Source organism: Marmota monax, unplaced genomic scaffold (genome assembly GCF_021218885.2).
Source record: "Marmota monax isolate L192 unplaced genomic scaffold, Marmota_monax_Labrador192_F-V1.1 WCK01_AAM20220418_F8-fsc00013, whole genome shotgun sequence".
Taxonomy (NCBI): Eukaryota; Metazoa; Chordata; class Mammalia; order Rodentia; family Sciuridae; genus Marmota; species Marmota monax.
This window is the reverse complement of record NW_026692202.1, coordinates 25,636,106-25,648,106: the sequence shown is the minus strand read 5'-3', so window position 1 is coordinate 25,648,106 and position 12,001 is coordinate 25,636,106. Positions and strand designations below refer to the sequence as shown.

The following is a 12,001-nucleotide window of genomic DNA, read 5'->3' as shown; positions in this document are numbered from 1 at the left end:
ACTTGTCACAAAAAAAAAAAATCGAATAAGAAAGATGCTGTTAATATTTATTGTTGTTGTTGGGGTGAAACACTGAAGTTTAGAGATATGAGTAACTTGCTAAGGGTCATTTGACTAATAAATGGTAGAACCAAACATCAAATTCAGTTCATACTGCAAGAGTATCCTCACTGCAACTCTATCTGTTGCTACTGACCTTTTCTGTAGCAACTATTACTTCAGTATTTCTGTAAGTTGACTGTTCGGTGGCTTTCCATTGCCTCCCAGATAGAGTTCAAACTTTCCTACATTAACCCTAGAGCCAAATTCTCCTTCTGTACTTCATGCACTTATCACCCATCAAAGTACTTCTCAGTTCTTCTCAAGGATGTTGTTCCCAAGCCACCAAAGCTTAACCTGAACAGTATCATCCTCTTCTGTGTTATTTATTTATTTACTTATTTATTCTATTTTTAGGTAACCACTTCTTTTCTCTCCAGTTAGTTTGCAACATCTCTCAAAGCAGGTTCAGGGATTTTACATACTCTTATTCATCTCAAGATTTACCACAACGATTTTCATATGGCAGGAGCTTGACAATTGTATGTTAATTGATTTCCCAAATTTCTTACATCTGAATGATGAGTTTTACCTTAGTAATGCACAACAGCAATGCATAAATTAGTTTTAAGTGGTTTTACATGTCATTTTCTGGCACATTTGCCCACACCAAACAAACCCTCAGTGGTATTTCTCACTTGTGGCTAATCATGTCCCCTGAGGCTTCTCAGAGTTGAACACAAGGAACTGAGTCATAGTGTTAGGTGTTCCAGAGTCTCCTGAATGCCTTTGTCACCAATTTTCTTTCAGAACAAATTGAAACCATTTTTGAAAGAGAGCACAAGCCAAAAAAGCAACAAACCTGAGAACACCCAAATAACCTGTTTTGTGGAAGCTAAATCACACCCATTGCACTGCTTTGAGTAACTTTTGTTTCACCAAAGACTTTGGAAAGATTCATTCACAGGAAACCAAGACTATGCAAAGAGAAAGGAGACAGGTAAGGTATTGGGGAGGTTGTATTATCTGCACTATTTTCTCATTTCTGCCACATACTTGGAGTCATGGGGAAGGTGGTCACACCTTTGTTCCAGTGATACCAAGAGTTTGGTGGTATACATTAAATGCTGTGTCATATCTGATATTGAAGCCAAAAGGAGTTACAACTTAAGAAATGGGTGATTGGCCCCCAAATCTCCAGTGATCCCACAGCTCTATTAATAAAATAACATAATAATATCAACAAAGTTGATGCTTTCTCAAACTTAAGCAGCATGAATGTAAACTACATTGGAAAACTGCTATTTTTATTGACCTGAAACATATATATATATATACTGCTTCGTATGCCAGTTCAAGTTCTAGATTAGGCCACAATCTATGGTCCACCTATACTGTTGCCATGGAATCCATTCTGTGTATAAATCTGGAGTTGTGTTCAAGCAATGAGCAAATTTACTTCCATGGATGTAATTTCCCTTGTGAGCTCTCTTGAGGTTACAAATTATGTTTCACATCCAGTTTTGAAAAATTGCATCTTCTCAAAATCACCAAATGTTTCTAGACTACTGTTTCACCATCACTGCTGAATATTGCTTCTGTATCTAAGCTTACACTATCTAGATTTCATCTTTCCTGTCTACTCCTCCATGTCACATCAGTAAAATACTTAGAACAATGACTGGAATCTAGTGAGCACTAGATGAATGGGAGCTCTTGTTATAATTAGAACCATTAAGTATTTCCAGCATTCTTCAGCAGGGCTGGACTGAAACCAGTTCATCTCTTTGTTAATATTTGTAAGAATTTAACAAGCCATTTGTTCAACATGCCTGTCATTTAAAAATTAATTATATAAACGTATAATTCAATAAATTATGTTAAAAACAAAAGTCATAGACTCTAAAAACTTATTAGTTCTCAGCATTTTACTATATTTAAATATTACCTATATTCTTGAGGTTATTTATCTCCATTGTATCAGCATGATAGAAACATCGTATGATGGTTGCTTCTGTGTTTCTCTTCTAGGCCCATGTTCAGTTACGATGTACTAGTAGGTTGAAAATGGTCACAGTGGAAATGTTCCACCATTGAAATAGGCAGCATTGAAAATCAAGGCTTGATTTATTATCCTGTTGTTGTTTAGGCTAAAGAATATGATGGAGAAAATGCTAATAATCCAAATTAAATGAAATGCTGCATTATATCTAATATTGAAGCCAAAAGGAGTTACAATTTAATGAATGCAATTTTGAACAAGTTAAGAAATTTCTCAACAGTAAATTGTATATCACCTTTAGTGGCAAAAATTTACTGGGAGTGGTATCAGATTGGGGTGAAATTTCATTTGTCAAATATTGGTGGTATTTGCAACAGGAAGTGGGCTATGCATAATAAGTTCTGAAAAACTTACTAAAATAGTTGTGTGAGAATGGAATGGATATGAAATTCATAAGAATATTGCATATTTTATTATTTGTGACTTATGTACTACACATTCTTTTTATATATAAAATTTATAATAAACATATATATGTATGTAAACACACACACACACACACAGTTTTTCCTAAAATCTTTATTATAAAACATTCACTAGGACATCAATACCTTAGGATGTTCTTGCCAATCAAAGGATAAAATAAGAAATTTTTTTCCCTAAGGGTGGAATTCATACTGAAAGGAGATGGTGGAAAATAAAAGTGGTATCACCTAAAAAAAATATGAAATCATTCAAATATATTTATAATCATTAGTTATTGCTACATAACAAACTACTTCAGCTATGTGATTTTGCTTATCTAATCCACCTTCCATCAGGCTTATTATCATCCTTCTTACATAGTCTTCTAAAACAAGATTCTGCTTATGCAATCCATCCTTCCATCAGGCTTATTATCATCAGTGGGGTTGTTACTGGAACTGGTCTGGGATGGACTCTCTCATGTGTCTGTAGGCTAGGTGATCGAGCCAACTAGACCACAGGTATCCATATACCAGCAGGATACTCTAAATAATTTTCATAACATTTGCACAAACCCTCTTGAAGTCGAGATGCAAAACTGAAATAAAACTCATTTTCTCTTTATTCTGTTAGTTAACCCAAGCCACAAATCCAGTTCAGATTCAGGAGGTGGGAAATAAATTCCAACTCTTCATCGGAGTCTTGCAGAGTGTGCAGACATAGAAATGAGCAAATGGAGTTATCATCTACCACAACGTTTTCTGTCATCCACAAGTACCCATACCTTGGTGAAGCAAACTGCCTATGAATGGGCCTAGGGCATCTGTAAACAAAGTCTTCTTTGTCCGTGATTGTGGTTCTGCTCTGTTTCTCCATTTTCTGAAGATTTGCAATCCAGTAAACCTGCTGTAAGTAAGAATAAAGTAGCTAGAATTTAGTCATGATTCTTACAAAAAATAATTCCATAAAATACAAATTAGCCAGTTAGAATCCCATTATAGAAGAAAAGTTGGAAAGAGATTTAATAGCAATAAGCCAAATGATATTTAACATCCCAAATACAAGAAAAAAAAAACTTCCTGGAAAGCTATAAATTTTCAAAGGATGAGAAAAAGGCACAATACAAACTTGTGTAAAAAGGGAGTGAGGAGAGGACTGCTTTGTGTCAAGATAGAAATTAGGAGGAAAGTACTACAGTCCTGCATCTGCTTGGAAGGGTTACAACCTAAGGAATAAGTCATTAGGCCATTTCATTGTTAATGTCTGAACAATGTGGACTTACATAAACCAATAGCCTTGCCTACTACAACCTAGGCTATGTGGGGCCACTATCACACATGCAGCCCCTCTTGGACTGAAACATTGCTGTGCAGCACGTGACTCTCTATTGTTATAATATATAATCCCATTTCTTGGGCATTCTTACCAAAATTTGTGTGTGTGTGTGTGTGTGTATTTGTTGTTGACTGCTGTGCTCTTGGCCCCTGACTCAGTATCTGGCACAGTAGGGAGTCAAATGTTGAATTAATGCCTGAATGAAAAAGTGAACGATGAAAATCAGTGACATTCAGTAGCTTTCAGTAATATTGTCTTTTTTAGAAATACTTTTTACATAGTTGTCAAAAACAAGACAGTGAAGAGAAAGAGTCACTCCTAAATACTGAAAAACATTTGAAGATTGCTATGGGTTCTCTCTTTTTGGAGGCTACAGAGGAATTCCGAAATCATACTAGGCTTAATATTTATTCAAACTAATCAGCCTTGTCCTTTAGCACAGTAGTATAGCTCACTCAAAATAACAACCATGCATCTGTTTATAATTCTTCTATGAGTACATAAAATTATGAACTTGGCTTCCACTATCTCTCAGGTTATATAGCCAGTCATAGGAAGTAATCCTGCCAAAAACTCAGAATAAGGCAAAAGGCACATATTTGCCATTCATTGAGTGATTACACGCCAGGTCCTCTGCTACAGTCCATAACTTCATTATTCCATTTAGTTCTCTAAAATAATTCTTCAAGATAAATATCATTATTCTCATTTTACATATGAAAAACCTGAGGCTCAGGGACTTCAAGTCATTTGGTCAAGTTCAAAGTTTATAAGTGGCAGATGTGGGATTTGAACTCCAGTATGTCTATCTGATCCTAAAGCTTTTGTTCTTTCTACCCTGTCCCCACATTAAGTTTTCCTCTGTCTTCTCCAATCAAGAATCATCCACATTCTTTATCCTAATTTTAATTGGGAAGCTTTGTGATGCATTAGTGGAAATGCCCTTAGAAAAGAAAATATTCTAACTATCTTCTTCCATTGATGATTTTTCTGGAAAGTGCTATTAGCCAAGAGTGTGCCATGTTTCAGCCCTCAAAGAAAATTAAAACAAATATTTCCATCAGCTGTGGTTCATGCTGCCAAAGATTTCTCCATTACCCATGACTAAAGCTATGCCCCTGCTTTTGTTGATGAAGATCTTGGGTTCCACTTTACCCCTGGTATCATTCACCCAATTCTAGCTGGCACTGGTCATGGCTGCACTCCCGGAATCAGTACATTCGCAAGCCAAACCATTCTTCTCCTTCATCTTATGTCTGCTTTGGTAAAGGAAAGAGTCTCAAAGAAAAGGAAATAGATATGGGCTGTGTAAATAGGACATTTGTAGGGTTGAAAGTGAAGTAACGTTAGAGAAAAATTTGAACATTTGAAAAGTAATAGCATTTGCAAAGTTTAAGCATGATCATGTCACCATCATGCAGATAACATGAAATAATACTGAGAGCAAGCAGTAAGAAAAGACAGAGAATGGTGTCAGTGTGTGCATAAGGGAAAGAAAAGGGGCCTTAGTAGATGCCTGTTAGTTTTTCCATTTGGAGGCAAAGCACAAGGCAGTTTAATTCTACCTGCTCCTCTATTTGACTGAATTGTGTTATGATCTCTCCTATGTCTAGCCAAGCGTTCTCTGATCCAGTGCTCCTTGAACTTGACTGTGCATAAAAACCACCAGGAGAGCTTGTTAAAATGCAGGGTCTGACGCAGCAGTTCTGGAGCATTGGCCTGAGAGTGTGCTTCTCCCAGGCAGTGTCCCTGCTATAAGATTTTATTTTGACTACTTTAGGTAGCAAGGCTCTGGACCACACATCACTATCTTGACTGGTATAACTGGGGAGAGGAGTAAGAAGATCTAGTGCCTTAGAAAAGAAGGTTAAAAAAATATTCATTTTTTATGTTCAAATATTCTCTGACTTTGGTCTAGGAACACTGGCACCCATAACAGACTGACTTAGAAATCTATTATGCTTGCCTTTAAAAATAAACAGTATTTTTTTTTTCATTTTGCTGACTTCTGGGATTTGAAACCAGTCAGTTCCTCAAATGTCGTCTGTGTTTATATAAACATTCTAAAAATGAATCTAGACTTCTACTTTCAGGGACACAAAAAGATTTTTTATCTTATTTGGACGAATTTGTGAAGACACAAAAATAAGCATCAATTTCATCCAGTTTGTGAAGGTGTTCATATGTCACCTAAATGAAAATCATGGATTTTTAAATTTTTAATTTATTTTAATTAATTTATTTTGGGGGGGGCTGGGAATCAAACCCAGAGCTTCATGCATGCTAAGCACATGCTCCACTACCATACCCCAGCACTAAATTGTAGATTTTTAAGATAAAAATTGCATACAACACAATTTTGGAGTTCTTTAACTTAGTCTAAGAAAATAGTTCACAAATCCAGTAGGGACACAGGTTTACTTCCTCTCTTTCAGAAGTTTCTAACTAAGAAAAAAATAAATAAATCCTGAAATAAGACTTTCATTTGTAAAAATAAAAGCCATGTCTTGGTTAGTGATGTGGTTTGATTCTTCTCATTTTCCAGTTTGGAAAAGCAAGGGACAGAGAGGTTAATCCAGTTGCCCAAGAATGATGCAGTTGTCAGCTCCAGAGGAGGAATGGTGGTGACGTCAACCCACCCACACTGAGGGCAGAGTCCTGCCTCTCACCAGGCTGCCCCCTGCTTGGAGTCCACCCAACTTGGCTTTCCAGTGTCATTGGCTTCTTAATGATCATGACTTTTATCATTGGTTTGCTGGAATTTTTCAAGCAGTTTTTAATCTATTTTTTGCCAATAAGATGTTAAAATCTAGATATCAGGAAGAATGTCCTAGTTTCCATCAATATATTTTATCTGTCCCCATTGATATTCATGGTAGACTTCATTTATCTCTTCTATTGCTCCCATAATCTATAATAAGGACTTGAAAGACCTGCCACTCACCCAGAGTGTCAAGAGGGAAAGAAAAAGTGAACTGATTTATTTTGAAGAATGTTGTCCCTTCCACAGTACAAGCTTTTGCTCTCTCCTTCAGAGCTAGGATGATCAAATAACTCATTCTCTAAATCAGGACACTTTTGAAAATCGACGGAGAGAGATTAAAATTGGATAAAGACTATGGGTGTGAGTTAGGGCTGGACTATGTGTGCTATAACATATCAATGGCTTCCATGGTCTCTGTGTGGACTCCTCTAAGATTCCACTGGAAAAGGAGGTAGGGGGAACCCCAAGCAGTAACTTATGAGTGAAATGGGGGTGTAGTCCTTAGAAGTTCCACTACATTTTAACTTGTCCATGTTGGTTGATTTAATAACTTTTAAGAACTTAAAGTATAATGATCACATGCAGAATTATCTACAAAAAGAGCTTGGGACTTATTTTAATTTTTGTTTTTGCTTCCAGCTGACTTACTGTTTGTTGGATATGAAACATTTTTGTGTTAGTTGAACACTTATATGAGAAACCAAAGGTGATCAGGAAAAAAAAAATGATTCTTGAACAAAAATGTAAGTGGAAAGCCAAAGTAATTATATAAAAGGACAATTATATTTGGCTCTTCACTCCCATTCCTCCACAGCCAAGCTTGTGTTTAAGTTTTAAAGGAAAGCAAGGTTGGTAAGTGATTAAATTGTGCCCTCTGAGAAAATGTTAAATGCTTGTATTTTATAGCATTTTAAAAACACAGAGATACCCCTACAGAGTAATAGCAGTAATTTTATGAGCAACAACACAGAGCAGTGAGTGATATACTATCTTAAGCTATCTCATTGGTGCTACTTCTAAAATATTTTCTCATCTGTTTCCCTAAAACCTCAAAGTTTGCTTCCCATAGTCTCCTAATTCCTGTTCCCTTGAATTCAACAGCAGCCATTATTTTTTTGCAAATGCTCTTTTGAACGTGTGACTAACTCCCCAGTATAGAATGTGTCAAGGGTACCCTGCAGAGAAATTCCAAGATCATTATTCCAAGATCAAGTCCCTGCATCATCTATGCCCCCATCCTCCTTACTGAGCAAGTAATATGATCTCATTTGTTGAATGAGTGTAACCAAAGATAAAAACTATAAGACAAGACTGTCCCCTCCAGGACTTTACTCTCTTTGAAGAGGTAGTAACAATACTAGTGTTGGGTTGTATTGAGATTCCCCAAGAGCTGGTTTAAGAATAGCTTTCATTTTTGTTTTGCCAAGCTTAATGGTAATTGGAGAAGCAAATCAGAGGCTCTGAAAGGAAACAGAAAATGTTTTAGTCTAGACAGCAGGTGGAAGAACAGTGGATCCTAAACTATAGAGGAAAATTGAGAAATTGAGAGTAGAAAGATGGGTTAGGATGGGAAAGGAGACACCAACATTGGAGAACTTTCTGAGCTATTTTTAAATCTCCTTCAGGTTGTAAGAGTTCATTCAATCAGAAATAGTTTATGCCATAGATGTGGACCCTTTGATTTTCAGGTTGGGCCACACATTAAAATCACAAGAGGACTCAAAACAGGCTAATTCTGAGGAATTACCTCCAGATGTTCTGATATGACTGGTTCCAGGTAGAGCTGAAATGTTTAGTGTTTAACCCTCCCTTCCTTCCTCCTGGCCCCTGTGACTCTGACTCTTGTGATGTTTAAATGAGATTATCTATGTGGATGCACTTTGCACAGGGCTCTCTAAAGGTTGGCTCTCATTGATAGGATTACTAAATCAATAGCCACTGAATTTTAAAGCAAAGGAAGGAAAGAATACACTTATGGATTCTGCTAAGGCCTAAATTCAGTTCAGAATAAGCCTTTGAACTGAATCTAAAAGTCCAAGTTAGGTGAAGAGTGGGGTCCTGCAGCCCAGGAGAAGGCACAGCATACACAAAAGTGTAAAGGTAGTAAGAAGTAACATATTCTGTGCAGAATTCATTTTTCAATTTCTGATGGACTCTACAATAATTTATTGCTTTTGTTAATCCATGCCTCACAGTGTCTCATCCATTGGGGTCCTACAGATGACTGACAGGAAATTCACTAAGGTGGACTGGATAAATCAAGGCTGTCTTCTCTTTAGGGTGATTGCAAGGATGAGTTTGTCAAGTAAGCAAAGGGCAGGAACTTTCATAAGTGAAGTTTTCATGCATCATCCAATCCAGAAACAAAGAAATAGATTTTGGGAAGAATGGATTTTAAAGTTCCAGTGTAATTAGCCTCAGAGGAATAAAGTACTCATGTGAGGGTGTCACACATGTCTTCTGGGCACACTGCAAAATACTCTGCAAATGTGAAACAGCAGGTGTGGTGACACATACCTGTAATCCCAGTGACTCAGGAGGCTGAGGCAAGAGGATCACAAGTTCAAAGGCAGCCTCAGCAACCTAGCAAAGCCCTAAGCAACTAAACAAGACCCTGTTTCAATAAAAAATATAAAGGACAGGGGATATGGCTCATTGGTTAATTGCCCTGGGCACAATCTCTGGTACCAAATACGAGAGAGAGAGAGAGAGAGAGAGAGAGAGAGAGAGAGAGAGAGAGAGAGAGAGAGAGAGAGAGAGAGACTCTGAGAGATCAAATTATCTACAAAGTGATTTAATGAATGCTAAAATTTTGAGAACTTCTAGATTGGTATTTTTCACTTCTGGTTACTTAACTGAATCTACTTTTCTTTATCAGTTTAGTAGGGCAGAAATAACAAATGCCACAGACTAAGGCTTAAACAAAACTTGATTTTTTTTTTTCTACAGTTACAGAAAATAGGGATCTGAGATCAAAGTAGGGGGGTCATTACTCTTTCATCTGAGACTTCCCTCCTTGGCTTATAGACAGTCATCTTCTGCTGTATCTTCATGTGGTTTATCTTCTGTGTATCTTTATGTCTTTATTTCCTCTTTTTATAAGAATTCTAGTAATATTGATTAAGAATTCTTTTTATAAGAATTCTAGTAATATTGATTAAGGCCTACCTTAGTTACCTTATTTTAATTTAACTACCTCTTTAAAGTTGCTATCTCTAAATACAGTCACATTCTCAGTTATTGATGGGGGGTTAGGATTTTAACATATGAATTTTAGGGAGACATAATTCAGCCTATGAAAAAGGACCTTACATTAAAAACTGTCAATGCCACAAAAGACCAACTAAATCCAAAATTCTTAGGCATGGGGGCCAGGTATAAATATTTCTCAAAATCTCTCTATGATTCAGATGTGTGGAGGGCTGACAACCAGGCTGTTAACAGGTAAAAAGCCAAACACCTGGACATATGTCAAGGGACTTGGTCATCATTGACCACTTACTGCTGTCAAGTAGGCCCACCCCAGCAAGAGTAGAGAATGTTAGGAAGCAGGTGGAGCTCAACAATGAGAAGTTTGGTTTAGGGCAACATGTTCAACAAACCCCTGAGGCAAGGGTAGCCAGGTTAATTCAGTAAGACAACTGAGGGAAGTTCAAAGGAAACCATTATCAGAATTGATGTGAAAGATTAGAAGTCAGCTGTGACCCACATGTGATTTCACTTTGGATGCACCCAGTTCTATCAAGGGGATTTTGGCCAGAAAGTCATTTGCAAGGTCAAGTAGCTGTAGAAACCCAGGAAATGACCCTAAAGGAAATCAGATAGCATCTGAGCTTTTTATAAGATGTCCTACCTTTTATTACCTTGGATACATCTCTTACAGAATTTTATAGAAAAGGAAGAGAAAAAAAGACAAATAGTAACAGCAAAACCACTTCCCTGAAGATGTGACACGGGTATGGACGTGCAATACCCTGTGAAGAGCCATCTAGCACCTAGTGAGTTCCTGGACTTCGTTCCCTGTGGGTGATGGGCTGTCTCCCACAGTGGCTGATTAAACTTCTAACCACCTTAGCAAAACTGATCATCTCTGCTTTGTTCTCTTTCACAGAGAGAAGGCCAATTGTGTTCAAACTGTCATTATTAGCTCCACTTCAACATGCAAAAATTAAAGGTCTGCTGCAAAGAAACAACTGCAATCCAGGAAGAAGGGACCATCTCTTTGAAACCTCCTCACCCCCATCCACACACCTGGCCCAGAGATGGAAGAATTACAAGGAACCCAGCTGAGTAATAATGTTATTGATTCCCTGCTAATCGGATTTTTCTTGAGTCCAGCAACAGTCAAGTGTTTACAAGGCTTCTCTTTTCAAAACAACTCAAAAGTCATTCCCAGCAGAGAAGCTGGAAACCAGAAAATAAATAATGCAGGAACTGCGACTAAGGATTTTCATCTACTCAGTGAGGAGGATTTTTATTTATAGAAAAACTGGCCACTCCAGTTTAGTGTGGTAATAACATGGTACAGCTAGTTCAAAGAGTGGCATGGTTGAACACAGCCTTGCATTATGCCCCCCGTAAATGGTCTCTATGAGGAAAAGCCTATAATTTAGAGAGATTTGCCATGAATGATAAAGCCCAGGTCATTGTAACAGATACTTTTTTTTACCAGCTCTCTTTGTGGGGAGGGCATGTAAAAAGGAAGGAAAAAGGTTAGCTTCAGGAAATCTGGCAGGGGAAAGTGAGCCTCATTTGGTTTTACCTACATGAGAGCCGTCTTCTATCCCACCTGAACCCTGGATGGCAGAGGAATGATCTATCACAAAGGCACACCATTTTTTTAAAAATGGAATTTTTTTCCAACTACCCAACTTTTATATTATTTCTCGTTACATGCTCCTTGAACTCTGGGGAAAACTATATGCTCTTTTCAATTGTATTTCAATCCATATTTTCTTGTTGAGTGGAAGTCAGGAAACACTGATTCATAATGTCAAACTGTTTTCCAGAGACGTCCTTGGGGCATGGTTCTGCTGACTTCCTGTGGCATAGCCCATTGATATCTGTCATTGCTGATGGAAAAGCAAGAAGTGAAGATTGTAAGTGTGGTGGCTTGGAAGTCACTCTCTGAAAATATTCAGCAATTGCTTAGAATTATTTTAAAAAACATAACCAAGTTAATATTCTATCAGGAATTAGGGAAGCGTAGGTCTGTACTCATCTCTATGTGATGGTCTGTCATTGTCATGTTTGGTTTCTATCAGCTAGTTGTGAGGCAGGCCAAAGGATGACGATGCTAAACAGCGTCCTGGGAAAGACTTAAAACGGACTCTCCAAGGAAATTAGGTCTGATTTGTATTGCTTGACAATTTCCATGGTGTAAATATTTTTGTATG

At 37.4% G+C, this 12,001-nt stretch overlaps 1 long non-coding RNA gene across 4 annotated transcripts in view; it reads right to left on the bottom strand.

Annotated features, from left to right (window-relative positions):
* The window catches only part of LOC124084771 (uncharacterized), a 160,045-nt gene that overhangs the window by 49,037 nt on the left and 99,007 nt on the right, over positions 1-12,001 (bottom strand). For all 4 annotated transcript variants that reach the window (XR_009225910.1, XR_006849236.2, XR_006849239.2 and 1 more), the window contains one exon: positions 3,291-3,412. This is a non-coding gene — a long non-coding RNA (uncharacterized LOC124084771). The remainder of the gene's footprint in view (positions 1-3,290; positions 3,413-12,001) is intronic.